The 22538-nt window shown below is 50.4% G+C and overlaps 1 pseudogene; it reads right to left on the reverse strand.

Annotated features, from left to right (window-relative positions):
• Positions 1-1629: 1629 nt before the first annotated feature.
• Positions 1630-21394, reverse strand: LOC149354565 (uncharacterized; annotated as a pseudogene).
• Positions 21395-22538: the final 1144 nt, after the last annotated feature.

Consider the following 22538-nt stretch of genomic DNA (forward strand, 5'->3'; position numbering starts at 1 on the left):
CACACGTTGCGGTACATGTGCTCGAGCATTGGAGAGGAGCCTAATAGTTGAAGCCAGAATAATAAAATATTTATTGCTCTTACACCACAGCTAAAGCACGAACATTTGCGTTACACAGTCGTAACCGCTCTGTGAACTTTTTCCATTTGTTATTGGTGACAAATTTTATAATCAATGTTCAACCCACTTCGTCAGCGCACGGCTTCATCATGTAACAGACTACCAATGACAGGCAAAAGTATCTTCTCTTAGTTACTTCTTTGCTTGGAAGCTCCAAATGAACACTTGTCAAAGCGTACTCGGTTTTTCCAAGGTTGCAACGTAGACGAAATAAACTGGCCAAAAGCACAGGTCCATTTTATTTACACAAGAGACAATAAATAAGAAACCGCCAGCAGCACCAACAGTCCACTTTCATTCCCACTGCCAACAGCAGCAGGAGAGTCCACTCCGTCTTTAATCATTCGATTCCATTGGTCGTCCTGACCTCTCACTACATCACTGGACATCACGTAGTCACGCCACAGGGTCAGCAGCTCGAGCTATCACGTATACGCTGGCGATGCGTGGGCCCCATTGGAGAAAACCACTGCATGCGATTTCACACTGTCACGCGGGCAACACGCTGAGTGCATTCACACGATAGAAGTGGCTAAGGTATAGATTACGGGGTTTTTTTCATGTATTAAACGTAGTCGCCAGGAGTACCTTCAATAAGGTCCTGAACTGCTGAAATAACCAAAAATGCATAATGCATTTTTTACTACGCTAAGCTACATTCATTTGGAACGGCCCGAAATAAAAAGGAAAATAGTGCCCTGCCCGCACCACCTGTTGGTATGACTGACTTCATGAAGCTGCAGTAAAGGCTACGGATTGCATAAGGCCACATAGTTCTTTAAATCGCCACGCACGGACGGCCTGGCTTTTCGCCGCCACCGGAATGCGGCCGTCGCGCATAGGTGTGGAGCCCGAGTCTTAATTTTCTGCGGCTGAGCCACATCTGCTAAGTCATCACTCGGGCAGTAAGCCAAGGGGTCCATTCTGGTTCAAAGTAGTGCACGGTGTGCTCAGTTTTCATCTAGAAGTCCGCTTCAGCATGACGCTCTATCAATTGTAGTCGAAGGAGAACTTCACAGTAATGGTGCATGCTGGTGAGAAAGCTACCGAGCAGGACATTTTAGGACAACTCGTCACTCGCGAGCCATTCTGAGTTTCCGTTTGAAAGCCAGTGTTCTCATCATATAGGCCTCAAACTACTACTGCTTGCTTGTACCCAAGGCTTACGCTCTCTCCTGCACACCACTAGCGTGCCGGAAAAAGGGAAGCAAAAAGAAAGAAGGGGCCGAGCCATATTAAGGGAATTGTTAAAGAAAACAGTCAAAGTTTGTGTCGCAATGTAGAGCATCTGCACTCAGTGGGGATTCTCTTTATTAGTTTCTAACTTTAAGGGAGAGTACTGAACGCGTAAAATGCTTTCGTATAAGATTCTTCGCTAGTGTCGCCTGGAATCAAGGCAGCGTCTTTGCTCTCTGTATCCTAGCAAATTTCCTTGACTTGGAGCAGTAGATTCACTCACAAAAGTCAGTGAATAAATTACTGCAGGTGCGCGAGTTGTGACGCCATTTGTTTATGTTGATCGCCGAACAGTTCACCATCTGTCTTGCCTCGCTTACAGCGTGTGATCGCGCGTGTTCAGCAAGTGTTGCCCGCAGACATGCCACTGCGGAAGGCCACCGGACGATGCCTGCTCATCCTGATGGTCCGGACGTGGGCGTCGGGCACGCTCATTAGCGCACGCCGAGCTTCTCGTATATCCAGGTGATGTAGGGGGACACGCGTGTGAACACTGTCGGGTACTGCGCCGTGCCGCTGCACGATACACCGAAGCTGTACAACCCGATGACGGCCCAGTGCTTTCCCTCCTGTATCATGAGGGGGCTTCCCGGGATGCCCTGCAGTGCAAAAAGAAGAGGAATCAATAAGAAAAAAAAAATGGCCGCAAGTTTTCTCTACGCCTGATGTTTTAATCTGGCAGCGTTTGCATCTAGTTTTGGGTAGTGACCAGCAGGAAAAGGACGGAACAAGAATAGAAAAAGAAGACAATGGACGACTACTGGAAAAGCAGCCCTGTAGTCGCCATAGGTCTCCCTCTGTTTTGTTAATGCGAAGGCTTCATATGGCCCCCATCATTCACAAAATCCGGGGTTACGTCCACGAGAAATGAACCCAAAACCCAGATGACCACATGATGTCATCGACAGTGGCTACATCATCAGTAAAGAAAAAAAAATTTTTAAATAAAATTTCTTCCCAAGTGGGTTTCGAACACAGGCCAGTGCGAACAGGTCAGGTCGCACACCCTCATCATTCTTGACTGCCACACGGCACACCCTCATCATTCTTGACTGCCAAAACGCGAATTCGATGGGGATCTGAGAGGAAATATTTCATCAAAGTTCCCTGTAGAACATCTCAAAAGAAGACCCCGTCATAGCAATCTATAAATACATGTTCAACAGTCTCCGGCTTTCTGCACAAAAGACAGTCGACACCTCATGGTAAAGTTTCATTTTCTGCCATCCATGGCTTTACGGGGAGAGCCCCGACATGCAGTTTAACGAAGAAAGTTTGCACAGCAGGCTTTACAGGCATTCGCTTTAAACGTTTCATTATATTTTACCCCACTCTAAAAGAGTACAGCGACCGATACACAGAAACATGCAAGGCTACTTTAACAAGATCTCTGTAAAGGTATTTTTTGGTAACACTAGTTAAATACTCCATTTAGAGGTTCATCTTGCGAGACTAGGAGGATCCGTTTCTACCCACTGTTTGCCAGGTTCGCTTGGCAAGAGCTTATCGACGTTTGTTGTATCAACTGTTTGTCACGTCACTGGCAGAACGTATGGGTATTTCCGTGAAATCGTTCAAACTGCGTCATCACCCAACACAAAACCCCGAGCGTTGAACTGCTAGTCTCCCTCGCTGGATTTGGGCATCGTAGTCTTCATCAACTTACTTCCATTCGGACGGCGCGAACAAATCACATTCGTTGGCCACTGCAGTGAGGTGGCACACCATTGCCGCAGCCGAACAACTCGCGTGCATGCTTTCACATTCACAGCACGCAAGTAGTTTTAAGTGCCCTCCGCAATTTTTGTTCCGCCATTTCCCTGCTGGTTTATATCTGACGCTGTGCACAAACTGACACAACTCTACACATCATTACTGTGCACCTAGCGAGGCCGAGGTCATCTATAATAGTCGGATACAAGCCAAGAACGAAGCAGCAGATGCCCCTTAAAGGATGCCCTCCAGCCAAAGGCATCGACTGATTCTCCTGACACCGCGGCCAGTCCGGTTAAGCGGTGGTTATTCCCTATTCATCTGCATCCCCCCCCACCGCGATTTCACGCTAGCGAGCCCACAGGGATGGGTCAAGGAGGAAAATCGATCAAAGGGGAGAACTGGTCGACGCAAGTGGCTGGAGGGGCTCCTTTGAGGGGTTTCTGCTGCTTCGTTTTTAAGTTGTAGCCGACTGTAGCAATGCTTTCATTTTCAACATGTCGGGTCCTTTCTGCTTGGGTTGTCTTTACAGAGGTAACTAATAGGGAAAATATTCAGCCCGAGAGCTTTTGTACTCAGGAAACGGAGCATACAAGTAAAGAAACACGGAAATGAAAAAAAAAAACGTAATGAAGCAAGCCAGACCGAGCAGAGACGTGCAGTAAACCGGTGGCAGCCTTTGTCGCTAGATTATTGACAGTTCCCAACTCTGGAGAGCACGTGAGCAGACGGACACTCACCACACACTCCTCGCCGATGTTGGCGGTCAGCTGAGCGCAAATGAAGTCTTCGTGGTTGATGCCCTGCGGGTACGGTGAGAGGTCAACGCCAGCGTACGTGTTGTTGCAGCTCGAAGAGGAGATCACCCGGTAGCGCTTATCGCCCATCGAGCCCGGGTGGAAATCTGCGCGAAAACCAAGCAAGCATGAGAGCAGCAGTCGGAATGCAGTGTCCACAGCAGGCTGGCACGGGAACTGTCGGCCACGACAGAGACAGGAAACGAGAGTTGTCTGCAAGCGTCGGACGAAGAAGGTTAACTGCCAGGCATATTGCTGCTGTTTCTAACATCTTAGGCCCCTGTTCTCAAAAAACGACCGCATAAGACGTTTGCAGACTTCTTAACGCACTATTTTTCACAAAACTTGTCGCCCATTTGTAGCTGTCACCTGCATACCTGTCTGCCTACACACGCACGGATAAGACCTTGAACGGCTCAAAGGATAGCACAGTGCGTCGTTATATAAAAAAAATTCAGGGGGCACTTTGACTGTCTAAAGTGGGTAGAGGCGGAAGCGTTTTCCGCGCCACCTTCGCTGTTTCTGTGGCACCGGTGGCGTCACATATAATTGAGTACTAATCGCCAAGTGATTACAAATCACTAATTAATGGTTAATTACTGATTAATGCTTGAATATTAATTAACTGCTAATTAATGACGCTTAAGCTTCGCCTTTAGGAGTGGAACGCGACAGCGCGTTGTAGCGCTGCCAGGGAGTCCACGGAACACCACCCGTTCAGCGCGATGCCTTGCCCTTTGAACGCAACGCTTTTTGAGGAAAGGAAATGGCGCAGTAATTCTCTGTCATCTCGTTGGACACCTGAACCGCATCGTAGAGGAAGGGAGGAAGTGGGAGTGAAAGAAGATAGATAAAGAGGAGCCGTAATGAAGAAAATGAAAATTGTATTTGAGGAAAGGAAATTACGCAGTAACTGTCTCACAAAATTCAGGGGGGCACTTTTTTGACCTAAAGTGTGGTCACTGATGCCCCTAAGAGTGGAACGCGACAGCGTCTTGCAACACTGCCAAGGAGTCCATAGAACGCCATCGCCCATTTGGTTCTACGCCTCGCTTGTCAGTAAATTGGTTTTTGAGGAAAGGAAATGTATCTGTCTCTCATTTGTCGGTGGACAACTAAACCTCGCGGGAAGGGAATGGATGAGCATGAGAGTGAGTGAAGACACCGTATTCACTAGACGCGCCTTTGTTCATTCCAAACCATCGAGCTGGCATGGCGGAGTGGATAGCATGCTCGTCTCTCACGCCGAAGACCGGGGTTCGATTCCTGAGCTCGACCAATTTCTTAATCGGTTTTATTTATTTATATGGCCTGACTAGTAAAGCTAATTAGGCTAATTGGATAATTAAGCAATTAACTAAGCTCAGTCCCACTTAATTGGAGCATCACTGTACGATCCCTTCAATTGGTTGCATGGTTACTAGCCAAAGTACAATTGGCCCCGTTTGAAATTCGCGCACTGTGACGTCACGACCGTTTCCACCAAATGAAAAGCGTGACATTTTCTGTCGACAACTGCTGCTTACAACGATGAGACATTAAAGGCTTCCGCCTTAAAAAATAACGACTATGGAAAAAAAGCTTGTACAGCCACTGAGTCTGTTTAGGTCCTAAGGAGAAGGAAAAAAAATAGCAGCCACTCGTGTTGATCGACCGCACGCAGCTCACCTCTCTGCCGGTCGGACCAGCTGACGGCGTCGAGGATGCTGCCGTTGAGCACGCGCCTGGCGTTGAGCACCGTGGGCAGACAGATGGGCGCCAGCTCCCCGGAAGCGAGTGCGGGTTCGAACCTCACCAGGGCCAGGTCGTGGTAACCGTCCGGCACGCGGAACATCGGATGTGCTTCGGCGCTCACCACGCGTCGGAGCGTCACGGGCAGGCCCGGTGTGTTCAGCATCACGGCGCTGTTCCTCCAGCGATGGCGTTCGTGTATACGGGCAGTGCTTCTCCACTAGCTTCAGAACGAGAGTGGCGTAGAGGGAGCGAACGTACTGAAGCCGTCATAAATCCGAATCTAGAGCTTCTCAAAGCGGAGCATGCCCTGTGGTGAGACGGAGCGCTCCTTACGGAACGAAATCCTTCCGGAATGGATCTTGGAAACTCTGCGCAACACGATGCTAGAGAATATGCAGCGTATTAGGTAGTGTGGACGGTACTGGTTAAGAAATAACCCTGGCACTAGGTTTCGTGCTTTCATCAACCTCACCTGTCTCTTTTGGATTGCAAAGTCGCTCACAGCCTTAACCAACTCGTCCAAATGGAAGTTATGCTTCGTAACACGCTACTCCACCTCGCAGCTAATAAGCTGTCAAGCCCGACACCCCTTTACCTCGTGCGCATCTTAACGCTTTTCGCTAGTCTAAGCCTTTGATTGCGCCGCTAGATGTAGGAAAGCAATGAAAAAAAAAGGGCAGATAGTCGGACAGTTTTGTGTTTCCTAAAAGCGTGCAGAGGTTCTACTAGCACCACTTGCTTCTGCGGAGGCTTATAGCAGAAGCAGCGTCGGGAGAGTCAGGTAAAGCTTGGGTGCAGTCCGGAGACCGCGATGCCGCGTAGCTTTCCGGATAACTCATCAGTCTATTTTCCTTTTTATAGTTTCGTAGTTGAACACGCGTCCGAATGGTTCTCAGTACTCTTGTTCGGTATAAAGTTATGCCTGACCTTGTTAAAAGACAAAACACCTCCATAGAAACGAGAGTCACACATGCGGACTCGTACAGTTCTCCCAGTTAGTCGAAGAGAGCTGCGCCGTCTTTTTTATGTGCGCTACTACAGAGCTAGCATTCATTTCATAAGTTTATCTAATCAAAGAACCCACTTCCGTAGGAACAGGAACTCACTTTGAAGAGTTTTCAACTCACCCGTTGTCTGGTCCGAAGCATTGGGCTGCTGTGAGTATGTGTTGCTGGTCTAAGAACACACCAGCACATCGCCTAGCCGGGTTCACTTGGTCAACCACAGAAGCCTGCGTGGAACGAAGCATATTATTTTAAGGTGAAAGGTGTAATAGCTTTATTATCATCCATTTGGAAAGTACAACGGCAGTAGTAATGCGTTACGCGTTATGTTACGCGGGCTGCTACAAAGTGAGCCAAGAATGGGCATTTCCTTTCCTCAAAAGCAAGAGAGTGCTTAGATTGCGAATAAGATTCCCGGTCTAGCTTAATCTGCAGTCTAGACGCTCCGCAGAATTTGAGGAATGGCGTATAAATGGCTCCCTTTGCCGGTGGACTCCTCAACCGCGTCTTGAGAGAGAAACGCGAACAAAGACTAAAAGCATGTTTCCAGCTAGCGTTCGCGCTTTTCTCTCACGGCGCGGTTGAGATGGCCACCTTGCGTTTTTCTCTCACGGCGCGGTTGAGGTGTTCACCAACAGAGTGAGCCATTTATGCGTATTTCCCGTCCTAAAATCCAGCGGATGGTCTAGACCACTTCTAGCAACGTGATCAAAATTGCTAAGAAGGCTGAACATGGAACTAGACTAATTTGCTTCAAGCAGGCGGGACCTGGACTACCGGGATGCATTGAAAGGCGCGCTCCATGATGCAGAACAACGCTCTGAACCGTGTATGAGCCTCTGGTCGTGCACAGCGCTCTCTTATCCCGCCCTGCATGCCATCCGCAAGCAACGCTTTTTCAGACCCGGCGCAGCAGCCGCTTTTGAACCTTCCCGTCTTTTTTTATGACTGCGCGGTTCAGGTATCCACTGAAAAAATGAAGTTATGCGCCTTTCCTTTAAATTTATCCAGGGCAGGGTCACGACTGCGAATAAGGGTAAACTGAGAACTGCACAGTCTTATTTGCTTCGTGCAAGCGTGCCCTTGAGTCCGTGAAGTGTGCAGGGAACGCGGTCGAACCGAGACCGCATGCGGAAGAAGGCCGAGCGTACACGTGAGCATAGAAACGCTCAATCGGACAGTCTCCTGTGAAACGTCAAAACGGGCCTGCGGCTCCAGACCACTCGGCCGATAATGCCAGTTAGCTTTCGCTCATTATATTGCGCTAAACCGGCAAGCTTAGGTGCACAAATTTTGTAGCGTGAGCTACACTGGCCGAGGTTGAGCAGTTTCGCCTGGCTCCTGGAGAGCCGTGCTGCGCATGCGCGAGGAGCAAGTGACGTCACTACGCACAGCTGGCGTGCCTCGCCGCGCGCGCTCGACTTCCTTTCCTTAAAATGATCGGAGTGTAAAACGTTGACAACGCCAACGTCAATGAACACAACGAACACCGACGGCATATGGCTTCAGCGCCGCGTTTTTGGCACAACCTTGTCAATGCCTGCAGCCACACCTCTCTTCCCTCATTCCACGGACCTATAAGCACGATTCAGGCGTCCACTGACCCAGGGAGCCATTATATGCACTTCCTTTCCTTAAAATCATCGGAGTGTAAAACGTTGTCAACGCCAACACCAATGAACACAACAAACGCCGACGGCCTATGGCTTCAGCGCCGCGTTTCCGGCTCAACGTTGTCAAAGCCAACGCATGCAGCGCACCCCTGTCACTACCGCCACTTAGCTTAAAGCACAGTTGAGGTGTCCAGTGTTCCAAGAGGACAGTTATGCGCCTTCCCTCTGGTTCAGGTATCCACCGAGATGTGGAGACCTCGCCCTAACCTGACGCTACGTATATCCTGGAATAGCAGAACTACGCCACAACCAATTTTTTTTTCACACATTTCGCTCTGCCTGTTGCTCTTTCTAAAGAATTTATTTCTGCATAACACTCTCCCATGAGAACAGTAGCAAGTCCGAGGTTCTAAACGTGCCAACTAAAATCCTTTATTTTTATAGGATATCTGTCCGTGTCTTTTGTTACCGTGGTGTCAGTTCCAGAAAATAAGCTGCGTTAGGTAACATTTTCTGGTGATATTCTAAGCGCTCAGCGTATCTTAGCATGTCTCAACTGTACCCTTGTCTACTATTCCCGCGGCAAATGACAAGTGGAATCACCGGGCATCGATCACTACTCTCAAATGTGAGGTGATCGCATGACCCGTTTTTGCCCAGTAAATTTATTCCAGTCAACCAGCGTGAATGGAGCGACATACCACTTTTATAAACTTTGTAACACAGGCAACGCTTCGTTTTCTCATGTATAAAAATTGTATATTGTAAATTATGGGGTTCAGCGTCCCGAAGCGACATATGGGCGATATGAGACGCCACAGTGGGGGACTCCGGATTTTTTGGACCACCTGGTGTCCTTTAACGTCCCCTGATATCGCACTGCGCACGGACATTCACCTCTATCGAAATACAGTCCCCGCGGTCGGAATGTTTTCCATCTTTATTTGCTACCTTTCACATAAATCTCGTCTAGTTATCACATGTTGAAATCCTAACGATGACCAAAGAGGAAAGCCGCACGCCGCGAAGGGATCACTAATACTTGAAAACAGACTGCACGGTCTAGTAGAGTTCGGACCAAACGCGAATGATTTTCATTTGCAGAAAACGCGTCTTTCGGAACGCGACCATTTTGTGGAAAACTCAAGCACCAAGCGTAGAATTTAAAAGATGCACGTATTCGTCATCTCAACGCCCCGTTTACCCCAGCCTCAGAAACGTCTCTCAGTCGCTGCGGTGCGGCATCCTGTGTGCAGGATGATGCGGCCAACACCCAAATATGGGAACTCTAGTGCGGAATCGAAAAACGGAGCATGGAGCCGGCCGTAACCCTTTAAAACTCTTCCCACGAGTAACAGTTAGAAAGCAATGACAATAACTTTTAGGCGATTCTCGGTGGATCGTTTGAATGCGGTATCGCGAAGCGCTCATCATATCCGAGATTGACACAATAAAGTTCGTCATGTCTAGGGCCAACACACTAAGTTCTTAAGGTCCGAGGTCCAGGCACAAAAGTTCGTTATATCGGAAGTGATATAAGTAGGTTCGGTATATCCGAGGTTCACACATCATATTTTGTTATATCCGAAGTAGCATGCTATGGTTCGTTATTTACAACCGAGTTAGTAAACTAAATACGTATAGGTAGTATACTAAGTTAGTTCGTAGCCACGATGGGCAGGTGGGCCACCGGCCACCGGCTACTGACAGACGGCGGTCGCCATTTCCGCTTGCACTGATCCTTCTAATGCCTACGCATTAACTGTTTACGAGTGCTCATTTATGCTTCTCCTGCACACCCTAAACTTCATGTCGGCTAGCACGTCGCATGTTCCGCATAAGAACATCTTTACCGGGAAAGTTTTCTGCTCAGAACTATAATTGGTAGTATCCAATGCTATTCAATTACTTCGCACGGATAACCCTATAGGGCGCTCTTAAGCTCGGCGAAGAGGAGTGGTGATGAGGAGCAGCGAAGACAGGACTTACCATCCAGGGCCACGTACTGTCGGACGGCGACGACTGCGACTGCTCCTGCTGCTGCTGGCGCTGTGACTGGCCGGTGAGCTGCTGGCGCGGGAGCAGCGACACCGCGTTGAGCGGCCGCCGCCGCCGGTTCAGTCCAGTTCTTCGAACCCTGCGGGCGTCCAGAGAGTGGACGGGCTTATCCAAGAGCAGCCGCGCTGGTCGCTGTCGGGATTTGGTCGCCTCGGGTCGCAATCCGCAAGTCCTGACCGGGAGCGCTGCGGGACCGCGGCGGAAGGAGGGTTAAGACCCACGATAACCGATGGCTCGTTTGCTCACGGCGCAAGGCTATACTGCGCAAGGCAACGTCGCGAGGTTCTTTCAAAATGAACGCCGTGCGCAAGACGGAAGTTTGCCACACGTATCGATACTTGCTGTACGCGCTACCTCACGCAAGACGTTGTGCGCATCAGTCTAGAGGGCTCTGGTATAATGTAACGGGCCCTTGTCGATTCTACTGCATTCTGTTTTGGTCTTTGTGATTGGCCGTAGCAATGCAAGGACCCCGCCATCGCTAGGCTTTAGCCGGTGATGATGAGGAAACGCACGACATGGAGTTGCCTGAACCAACGGCGAAGAGTAGGAATGAATAAAAAAAAACAACGCAATGAAATCTAAATAGTATCCGAATATTAAATGGCCCTGTCCGGCGTTCGCGTGATAACGTCGCGACCGGATTAATACTTGCGTGAATGCCTTGTCTAGAAAGCCTTCGCCAATCCACTGGCTGTCTTATGTTAGGAAAGCTATTTTTAAACTTTTAGCTTGTTGCAGCTAACAAGCTACTCCACCGAAATGTCAGCGACGGAAAGCGCGTTTCACCCGATTTACGCCCATTAAATGGTTCGTTGCTGCGAAGTCGAGACATGGGCTACGTAACTGCGAGCGAATTTTCGTCCCACCTGTAACCGCTGAGAGAAAAAAAGACATACCTGCATTGCTTACGTGAGTGCCGTGCCCGTCACCCACCAAGCTACAGTGCATAGCGTGGAACGATCTTTTGCGGACAACGAGCGACATTAGTGGGGGACAGACGCATCAGCTCGGTGAGGCTTACCTGAAGGGCGACTGTTTCTACGAGCACCGCTGGTCAACGCATCGCGAGGCTTTAAATGCACGATAGGCGCAAAGCAAGTCCATCGTGTCTGAAACGCGCCTCTGAAGCACAATTTCTCTGGTGTAGCAGGCTGAAGTGGCAGCCTTCCGCTCCCAGCACGGCCGGAAACCGGTAGCCGATGGGGCCATATGGCATCACCGTTAATATTTAATTTATTCTGCTATTCTAATTACTACCGCTCCTGTTGCTTATATGAGCAACACTTACGACGTCGGCTATAGAAGCAGCTGACTTTTGCATCCGATCTTCTGCAAAATTATTCTGTTATTAGTACCATTGCGTCCGTTGGGTTTTCTAGCCGGCTACCAATTAAACAAGTTCCCTGTTCAAGCAGCGTCTGTTACTTATGACTTGCGAAATAAACCTCTCTAGGTAAAAGACAAGGAGTGCAGCTTCCAGTGACGCCAATTTTGCTTTCACCTTTACCCCCCCTCTCTCTCTGTTATCTTTTTTTTTCTTTTGGTTGCGACATCTATGCGCGGGACCAGGAGCAACAAGAGCGCACCGTCGTCGCATTCGCAGTCTTCGACTCCTGCTGCCGGGTCGCGTCCTTCCGAGCCTCCGCCTGGCTTGGTACCGGACGAACCGGCTTTGTCCACAGACGATGTTCCTCCGATGCCTGTAGCCCCTGGCACGCTCGTTCCAGTCCCCTGGTCTGTGGGTGGCTGTGGTTGAGAATCAGGAGGACTGGTTGGCGGAACAACTGGAGGAGGTTGCACAGGAGGTTCCACAGGTGGCCCAACAGGTGGTTGCACGGGAGGAATCGTTGGCGGTACCTATGTCGGAGGATCCAGGAAAAGAAGAGCGGAAGAACAAGATTTGTTTTGAGTCTAAGGGACGTGCTAACGAAAAGAAACGCAGGTAAAAAAACATAAAAACTAATACCCCTATCACACGGACAAAGTTAGCAGCGGTTACGCGAAACCGTGGTTCGCCCATGTTACACGGTGGACCTAACCTCAGCAAAGGCGCTAACCACGGTTACCGCGAAGCGAGCGTGGCGTCCTCGGTTTGCGTCGTTAATCGAGAAAATAGCGGAGTCTGAGCTGTTGCTGCGCCATCGGACGGCACTCCAAACACTGCATTTTAATTAACGGAGATATCTGTAAATGCAACTTCGCTTTGCCGATCGCAGCGTCACTTCGCTTGTTGCACCCAAGGGGCCGTTGATGGCCGTGAACGTGAACAGTGATGCGGACCGCGGTTCGCGTTAACCGCAGTCAAGTTCAGCAACCGCGGTTAAGCATAACCACGGTTACTGAACTTAACTGTCAGGCATAACAGCGGTTAAGCCGGCCGTGTAACTAGTGCATAAGCTGTAATGGGCACCTTGTCCCATGAGTGGCTTGTTGCCTTTCGGCAATGTCATAGAGATAGAAAGAGAAAGGAACAACCGCATTACGACACAGCCTTAAGCGTCAAGAATATCTTGCGCCGGGGTCACCAAAAAATCAGCTGGTCCGTCAGCTGATCCAAGGTTAGCCAAGCCAGGCCCACCACGTTGAGGGAATGAGGTAAGGGTAATGGGAGGATTGAATGGCAACGGAGCAGGAGAACAGGCAATGGTCCATATCAGCATCGTGTTCGAAGAAACTTGCGCATGCAGATGAGGCTCAGAGACCATAGAGGAAAGAGCGGGCAGAGGTGGGCATCGCATTTAAGTGGAGGCACCATAGAATATGTAATTAAGGGGTGGCGAAAGGTTTGTCAGGGACAGGAAGGGCACGAACATTTTTTGTACTGTTGTTATACTGAGGATTTTTTCGAGTTTGTAACGGAGTGTAGTGTCCCACGACATTGGTGGATAATGCTACGGCTCGCGATCGTACCTTCCGCTGTTAGAATGTTCGGAGGGTACAAGCTGGAGCTAGGCGGACCCCTATCTGATTCTATCAGCTTTCTGCAGAAAAAGTAGGCGCACCTTTTGTTTTTTGAAGGGAGGTAAAGTGCCCGTTAGGACGGAGCACATTGTCCCACAGTAACTCTGGTTGCTAGGCAACGGCACAGGATCGTACGCACTGCCCCGCTTGTTGCTCACGAATCTTTCCTTGCATGGAAACTGAGTGGTATGTACGAGGTTGGTCCGGTGTTACCGGGGGCACTCCCGTGGGCTGCGCGCAGCAAACCAACGAAGTGGCTCCTTTCCAGTCGCAGATGGTGGGGTGCGTTCCTCGGCGGATGTCCCTCTGCGCCTGCGGACACTGGGCCACTGTCACGCAGTGTGGCTCCGACGGCGAACACTTGTTCACGTCTTCTTCCACGAACACCACCTCGCCTGCAGTGGATGGAAAGGAAACATCCGTTAACTTCCTGGCTCGGCAAAGGCGCTTTATTCTTATTACAGAGGTAGCTGTGAGTAGCACGTCGGACGGAAACCGCTTGGTCGGCTGTCCGCACACACTGGAAGCATATAGTTGCGAGCGGCGGTTGCCACGTGCGCGCTAGTGTCGTGCAAGTGTAATCAACGTGACACCTCTGTCACAGGAGGGTATATAGCGTGATGACGAGAAGAACGCTTCATTTCTCTCAATTCGCTCGACCTGAAAGTAGACTGACCGTTCTACGCTGCCTCTGCGCTTCGAACACGCTATTGAGAGCGATAACCACTGATCCGCCTTTCCTCGAGATGGCGAGAAAACAGCAACTGCTAGCTATACAATGGGTGGCTATGTACGACTAGTCGAAGCGGAGGTGGTCGCGATGGCACGTGTGAGGATGCCTACGTCTCACACAAAGCATAAAGCGCACGCGAATACAATGGTGAATACAATAAAGCAACGCGCCATCATTATGAAGTACCCGCTATTCCGCCTTGAATATTTCAGAAAAAGGGGATGGTTTAACTGTGATATTTGGTTTATGGTTTGGTTTATGGGGGTTTAACGTCCCAAAGGAACTCGGGCTATGGGGGACGCCGTTGTGAAGGGCTCCGGAAATTTCGACCACTCTGCGGTTCTTTAACGTGCACTGACAGCGCACAGTACACGGGCCTCTATAATTTCGCCGCCTTGGAAATTCGGCCGCCGCGGCCGGAATCGAACCCGCGCCTTTCAGGTCAGCAGCTTCGCCCGATAACCACTGAGCCACCGTGGCAGCTTTAACTGATAAGGCACTGAAAGAAGTGTTAATGACTGATGTGCAGAGGTAAACAATTACAAAGCGAAGGAAGACAATTATTTTGTACAACTTCGAAAGAGCAGCGTCAGGGGTAGAACACTTGAGGAGAGAGCTCGTTTTGGTTAAATATAGACACAACACAACATACGTGCATGACGGCAAAACGCATTATTTCCCTTCGACGCTACTGCCGCCCATTTTTATAGTAATATATGGGCTAGTACGGAAGACAGACAGAAATAGGTGAACGCACTACACAGGATGATGGCTAGCACAACGCACAGAAAAATGATTTAAGCCCCACTGATTGCTGTCACCAGTGACAGTGGCTTCCACGCCGATAACCGGAATAATTAAATCGAATGAGAAGATTCAGGGACTTCCTGGAGGGAATCCTGAAATTGGACGAAAAAAGAAAAGGCTAGTAGAGAAAAAAGCGATCGAAATACCCCGCCTCCTTCCTTCTTTAAAGAAAAAACGAAAGAAAAAGTATGACACAAGAAAGGGAAGCCTATGACCGTCTAATTTACACTTCCACACAACCGATATCCTCGCCACATGAGACTGCACCGGCAACACCAACCAGTGGTGTTTTTGTACAGCGTCTTGAGCAGAAAGGTCGACTTTTGCAGCGCTCAGAAGCAAGCGTATTGACTCACGCGCTAAAGCAGCGGAGTAGCCATTTCACTGGAAATGATAAGGTTGAATAGTTGCAGGATTGGTTAAACCGCTGACGAACTGCACTGCTTTTTCTTGCGTTTTATTTGTTTCACTGAAACAATATGAAGGTGAAATCATGCAGTCATATGTTTGTGTGTTATATGCACTTGGCAACTGATCATTTTGGACATGCCTGCAGCATGCTGTAGTTTGAAAATAAAGTGTAAAGAACATCAATTTATTAACTTAAGCTTTTTGGCCAAGCTCTATTTATAGGTTGGTTGGTTGGTTTTTTGGGGTTTAACGTCCCAAAGCAATACCCCTAAGAATAGCTGTACCAAATAAATCAAGATTATTGAAGTGACGGGATACCGATGTAATTTAAAACTCAATTAGTTTAAAATTTCACACATGTACAGGTGCCGTTAAAAGTAAATGGAAGGCAATATTAACGAAAAAATTTAATCATTGCCCATCAATTTATGCATCCTTGAATTGTGATTGCGCGAATTGCACTGTGCACCAACAAACTTGGGCCATTGTGCTTTAGATTTAAAGAAACTGAATTTTTTGACAAAGTCGCCTTCCATTTACTTTTGACGGCGACTGTACACCGCGTCAATTGTTAATGGAAGACGATTAGCGGAGAAATTAATTTCAGTGAGTTCTTTCAGTGCATCCTGGAATAGTTACATACGGCCTAATCGCCATTGTACGATTCACACAGCGCACCATTTGTACTGAAGCACTACGTTTCAGACGCGAAGAAATTAAATTTATTGGGCAGAGTCCACCTCCATGAACTTTTGATGGCGGACGTACTGCCTGCACTTTTAAAAGCACAGGCACAATTTATTTTGTTTGAGCTCAACAGAAACGAACACTACGGTAGCGCCCGTGGTATGCCCGTGGTGTTCGTTTCTTTTCTTTGTGTCTTTGCTTTCTGCTGCGCTGCAGTGTTTTTCAAGCATTTTCTTTCCGTAGCGACTGATCAGTGGTTGTAGTACATGCTCGGCTGTTGGAAAGAACGAGCGTTCGCTGGCGTAGTGAGGACGCGCGGCACATCGGCTCCGCTGATTTTCGGCCGGAACCGCTAACTAGCAACCTGGGCCCCGAAAATCTTGATTTCATCGTCTTCGCAAATTGCGCAACACTCCTAGGACACCGAAATCAAGCATATGGGCCATTTTTGGCTGACTTATTACAATTACTCACTCACGCCACGCCGCCTCGGAGCGGACCCTATCTTAAGGCTACGCTCGGGCGTGGTCTGTGATTGAGTGCGGTCGCTATGGCAGCTCAGAAAATGGGCGTCTACGATCCCACTTTGATAAGCTGGGCTGAAATTGAGCATTATCCTGCCTCGGAAGACATGATGCCTCCCGAAACCGAATGTTTGCTGTCGCTGATCCGGGGGGAGAATCCGACTGTGCGGCCTGCTCGTGCCCCTTCCGCCATCAGTTTCGGGTCGTTGTAGTTTCGGCAACTAGGCTTTGTTCCGATGCAACGCCAGCGGCATCCATACCAGCGGTGGGGATGGGTATGGCCGGGACCCATCCTCTGGGGATGCGAACCCCATGGGAGTGGCAGAGACTCCCAGGCGACTGTGAGGGCCAGTCGCGCTCGTGAGGTACGATGCCTGGGCGGTGGCAGGCCTGGGTTCATACTCAGGTTGGACCCACGGACCCACCGTTTTTAGATACATGCTACCTCCCTCCGCAGAAGGGTAAAAATGCGGGCCAGTTGGTACATTGCAAAATGAAAAAAAAAACAGTCACAAAAGACAAGGGGCAAGAGAAGGAGTGTTCTCGCCACAACGACGTGACCGCACTGGGCGTCCAGTTCATGCGACGAGTGACACGAGGTGGTGCTGGTTTAAACAATTTTCTTAATTTTGTTATTTTCCTGTTCTCACTTGGCTTTTACTCGCCTCTCCTTTCCTTCCCCGCCCGAGAAAACGTGAACGCCACCTTTAGACATTCAAGGACCGTTGTGCATCTTCATCCTTAGTTTGCTACGCATTTCTTCGTTTCTTTTTTCTTTTTCAGATAACTTTCAAGCTTATATTATACGCCTTAGCAAATAAACCACAGGTTGCGTGCCGGAGCCAGGGCATCGAACCGGAATTTTTCCTGTGCCGTTCGGGTTTACGCCTTTCGAGGTCAGTTCCGGGTTCAGCTCCGGAGCGCCATTCCGTTCCGGCGAACCGGTTCAGACAACATCGAACCGGTTCAAACGGGTTCGGAATAAAAAAAACGGTACCTAGATGGATTTTAATAAACTTTTCTATACTGTTTACTTTTCTGTGTGAGAGCTATATAAAGTAAAAAGTGCTAAATTTCTTTAATGCGAGATCTTTTCACTTTGTCCGCTTTAATATACTGTCAGTGGTAAAAAGATAGCAATTGACGGCAAGAGCCACAAAATAAAATGAACTCAAAATTTCGGGGGGGGGGGAGACGACGCCGTCAAAATGCGCAGCCGTGGGCTGCCCCGCCAAAGCAACAATTGCATGCAAGCTTCCTCTGCGTGTGCTCTAGGCACGGTTCTGATTGGTGGCGCCCAATCTAAGTACTGGGTGAGTGAAACGCATTTTCGTCAGATCTTTTCATTTCGCATTTTCAAAGTGCAATAACCTCCATTTGCATGCTCCGATTTCAATAATTCTTTTTGCAATATTCTCAGGAACTCATGATAAATCTAGTTACTGATATAAATCGGTACCGAGGAAATCATTGCAGTGCCCCTTTAAGCCAGAAGGCCGACAGCGATCACCTAAGCATTGTTCAAAATGGCTATGGCCGGGTAAGAGTTCGACCCCAGCCCTAACTAAGTTCCTTCGCGCCTCGCTCTCAGATCGCCGTCTTTGCACAAACGACGCAAGCTGGCACGCGTCAGAAAAGGAGACGGCGTCTGCAGAAACGTCGCCATTGGGAATAGGCATAAAACGAAGGAAGACATCTGCGAACCATAAGGGGACCCGCCGCGGTGGCTCAGTGGTTATGGTGCTCGGCTGCTGACCCGAAAGACGCGGGTTCGATCCCGGCCGCGTACCGTGCTCGTGAACTGTGCGATTTCAGTGCACGTTAAAGAACCCCATGTGGTCGAAATTGTTCACTACCTTCCACTGCGGCGTCACTCATATCCTGAGTCGCTTTGGGACGCTAAACCCCATTAACCAAACGACGAACTATATCACAACACCCAAACAACATCGCGGTTTTCTATTGACGAGTATGTCTACCAACATTAAGAGATCAGAAGCTGAAGTACGAAAGCATCAGCGCGGAAGCCGAACCGGTACGGTCACGTTTGTCGCTAAATGCTGATGCTTAGTGTCGCGTTGCAGCATGAATTAGCGAAGAGGATCACGCACGTGTTAAAGCTACTGAGGCGATACCGGTGTGAGAGCGAAAGTAAATGCCATTTTTGAGAAAGCCGAAGAACTCCCACAGTCAGCTGCTTTGGTTCGCGTATTTACTGGTCATTTTAAAAGAAACTTGCGAGAAATTTTGTTCCAATGATACATATACTAAACGATGTGTTTTATACGTTGTTAACTTGGGTATACGTAAGGAAATGCAATTATTTTTCGACATTGCTTTTCGGGGAAAAGAAAAAGAACGTCTTGAGTAAGGAATGTCATGCAAATCGCATGGAACTTGGTTTCCTGTGTATTCATTTTGGCTTACCGAAGACAATATATTACCACTTTTACATACCACAATACTGCAATCATATACGTTCATGCTGCCACTCATACTCCGCAGCGCGAGAACGTCGCCTCTGCACGCTTTGGCAGTACTGCAAGGAACTTGGTTTGGTTTGGTTTTACTGGGGTTTAACGTCCCAAAACAACTCAGTCTATGAGGGACGCCGTAGTGGAGGGCTCCGGAAATTTCGACCACCTGGGGTTCTTTAACGTGCACTGACCTCGGACAGTACACGGGCCTCTAGAACTTCGCCTCCATCGAAATTCGGCCGCCGCGGCCGGGATCGAACCCGCGAACCAGCAGCCGAGCGCTGCAAGGAACTAGCGAGATGCAGCATGCAAAACAGATATGCGGCCGTACCTCACGCAGCGGCTGTAGGTGCCGTCCCCCGCGCGTGGTATGGCCATCTCCTTCCATTCAGCGGCGCTCAGGTTGGCGAACTCGGGCGGTTGCCGGCACCAGTGGTCCATCACGTGGGCCGTGAGCCGCACGCTGAATAGGTGGCACAGGAAAGCGACTCCCGACAGCGTGCTGTTGAACAGGGCCAGCATCTGGTACAGGCCCTCGCCGAAGGGCACCGCCGGCTCCTCCTCGCCGCTTGCCTCCTGCCCGACGGCCAGCGCCGGCTGGTCCAGCGCAGCGAGGCCCGGCTGGTTCATCGAGGCATGGCCGACGTGCCTGCTCCCGGCTGCGGACGGTGGGGAAGCCGCGGAAGTCTTCATCTCTCTCAAAGCGCCTATGGGTCGGTCCTGCTCCTCCGCCGGTTGTGTCGCGCTTGCGCGTGCGATGTGGGCGCGCATGCACGCGGCCTAGTGACAAGCAACCCCTGGCGGAGAATCCTCAGCGGAAAAGAACGTCTTGAGTAAGGAATGTCATGCAAATCGCATGGAACTTGGTTTCTTGTGTATTCATTTTGGCTTACCGAAGACAATATATTACCACTTTTACATACCACAATACTGCAATCATATACGTTCATGCTGCCACTCATACTCCGCAGCGCGAGAACGTCGCCTCTGCACGCTTTGGCAGTACTGCAAGGAACTTGGTTTGGTTTGGTTTTACTGGGGTTTAACGTCCCAAAACAACTCAGTCTATGAGGGACGCCGTAGTGGAGGGCTCCGGAAATTTCGACCACCTGGGGTTCTTTAACGTGCACTGACCTCGGACAGTACACGGGCCTCTAGAACTTCGCCTCCATCGAAATTCGGCCGCCGCGGCCGGGATCGAACCCGCGAACCAGCAGCCGAGCGCTGCAAGGAACTAGCGAGATGCAGCATGCAAAACAGATATGCGGCCGTACCTCACGCAGCGGCTGTAGGTGCCGTCCCCCGCGCGTGGTATGGCCATCTCCTTCCATTCAGCGGCGCTCAGGTTGGCGAACTCGGGCGGTTGCCGGCACCAGTGGTCCATCACGTGGGCCGTGAGCCGCACGCTGAATAGGTGGCACAGGAAAGCGACTCCCGACAGCGTGCTGTTGAACAGGGCCAGCATCTGGTACAGGCCCTCGCCGAAGGGCACCGCCGGCTCCTCCTCGCCGCTTGCCTCCTGCCCGACGGCCAGCGCCGGCTGGTCCAGCGCAGCGAGGCCCGGCTGGTTCATCGAGGCATGGCCGACGTGCCTGCTCCCGGCTGCGGACGGTGGGGAAGCCGCGGAAGTCTTCATCTCTCTCAAAGCGCCTATGGGTCGGTCCTGCTCCTCCGCCGGTTGTGTCGCGCTTGCGCGTGCGATGTGGGCGCGCATGCACGCGGCCTAGTGACAAGCAACCCCTGGCGGAGAATCCTCAGCGGAAAAGAACGTCTTGAGTAAGGAATGTCATGCAAATCGCATGGAACTTGGTTTCCTGTGTATTCATTTTGGCTTACCGAAGACAATATATTACCACTTTTACATACCACAATACTGCAATCATATACGTTCATGCTGCCACTCATACTCCGCAGCGCGAGAACGTCGCCTCTGCACGCTTTGGCAGTACTGCAAGGAACTTGGTTTGGTTTGGTTTTACTGGGGTTTAACGTCCCAAAACAACTCAGTCTATGAGGGACGCCGTAGTGGAGGGCTCCGGAAATTTCGACCACCTGGGGTTCTTTAACGTGCACTGACCTCGGACAGTACACGGGCCTCTAGAACTTCGCCTCCATCGAAATTCGGCCGCCGCGGCCGGGATCGAACCCGCGAACCAGCAGCCGAGCGCTGCAAGGAACTAGCGAGATGCAGCATGCAAAACAGATATGCGGCCGTACCTCACGCAGCGGCTGTAGGTGCCGTCCCCCGCGCGTGGTATGGCCATCTCCTTCCATTCAGCGGCGCTCAGGTTGGCGAACTCGGGCGGTTGCCGGCACCAGTGGTCCATCACGTGGGCCGTGAGCCGCACGCTGAATAGGTGGCACAGGAAACCGACTCCCGACAGCGTGCTGTTGAACAGGGCCAGCATCTGGTACAGGCCCTCGCCGAAGGGCACCGCCGGCTCCTCCTCGCCGCTTGCCTCCTGCCCGACGGCCAGCGCCGGCTGGTCCAGCGCAGCGAGGCCCGGCTGGTTCATCGAGGCATGGCCGACGTGCCTGCTCCCGGCTGCGGACGGTGGGGAAGCCGCGGAAGTCTTCATCTCTCTCAAAGCGCCTATGGGTCGGTCCTGCTCCTCCGCCGGTTGTGTCGCGCTTGCGCGTGCGATGTGGGCGCGCATGCACGCGGCCTAGTGACAAGCAACCCCTGGCGGAGAATCCTCAGCGGAAAAGAAACGAAACAAAGCAGCAAAAGACGGGCAGCTACGCGATTCCATTCGTGAAAATTGTACGAAACGCAAAAGAGTGATCGCATGAAGCGAGGCGAAAGCTTCGTCACCGTGGGCTTATTTCTCCACTCGATTTTTTTTTCTCATCCAGAAGTAATAAATAAATATTTTTAGCTTTTTTTTTATTCGAGCTGTTTGCCATTAGGCATAATGAAAAAGGGAAAGAAAGTTATGAAAAGGAGTGCAAACAAGCCTCGCTCAAAAAGCGACAAAAGTTCGCGATAAAGCGATTATCTTGAGTCCACTTGCGATAGTCGTCTGCAACGTCCCATCGCACGCCAACCTTTCTTAGGAAGCGTCGTCTAACGGAAGCTGTAGCCGGGCAAGTCCACAGCAAGTGTCTTTCGTCACACTGGTCGGGAGCAGCACCACAATGGGGACACTTGTCAGTCACTTCGTAACGTTTGTCACGCCACCGATGACGCACAGAAGGAGTCAGAGCCGCTCCTGCCCGAATCCGGCGCACAGATACCTCCTCCTCCCGAGTGAGACTACGGGGGAGAGGGTACGAACACGGAGGAATTAGAGCGCGTGTTCGCTGACGCAAAGCCTGTTTCTCGGAAACATGGGACAGGAACGGATCTGAGGGAAGAGGGGAAGGTGGCGGGATATCGGATGTGTCAAGGTGTGTCGTTACATCCACATGAATATTATGCGGATCGTGGGAATGCCCGCGAATTCAATGTATACGCACAGGACAGGGGTATTTTGTGCAAAGTTGGTGAATGGATTGTGTAACTTGGAATGTGCGCCGGACAGCCTTGAGCTGCTTGAGGGGGGCAAGAGAGCTCTTAGCACTACCTCTGTTTCTTCATTGACTGATATGCACGCCAACGACGGCGCTCCCCCCCCCTCTCCTGCAAAAAAAAACGACCTAAAAAAGCTCCAAAAAGGC

This window comes from Amblyomma mixtum, chromosome 3 (genome assembly GCF_055824585.1).
Source record: "Amblyomma mixtum isolate Tamu chromosome 3, ASM5582458v1, whole genome shotgun sequence".
Classification (NCBI taxonomy): domain Eukaryota; kingdom Metazoa; phylum Arthropoda; class Arachnida; order Ixodida; family Ixodidae; genus Amblyomma; species Amblyomma mixtum.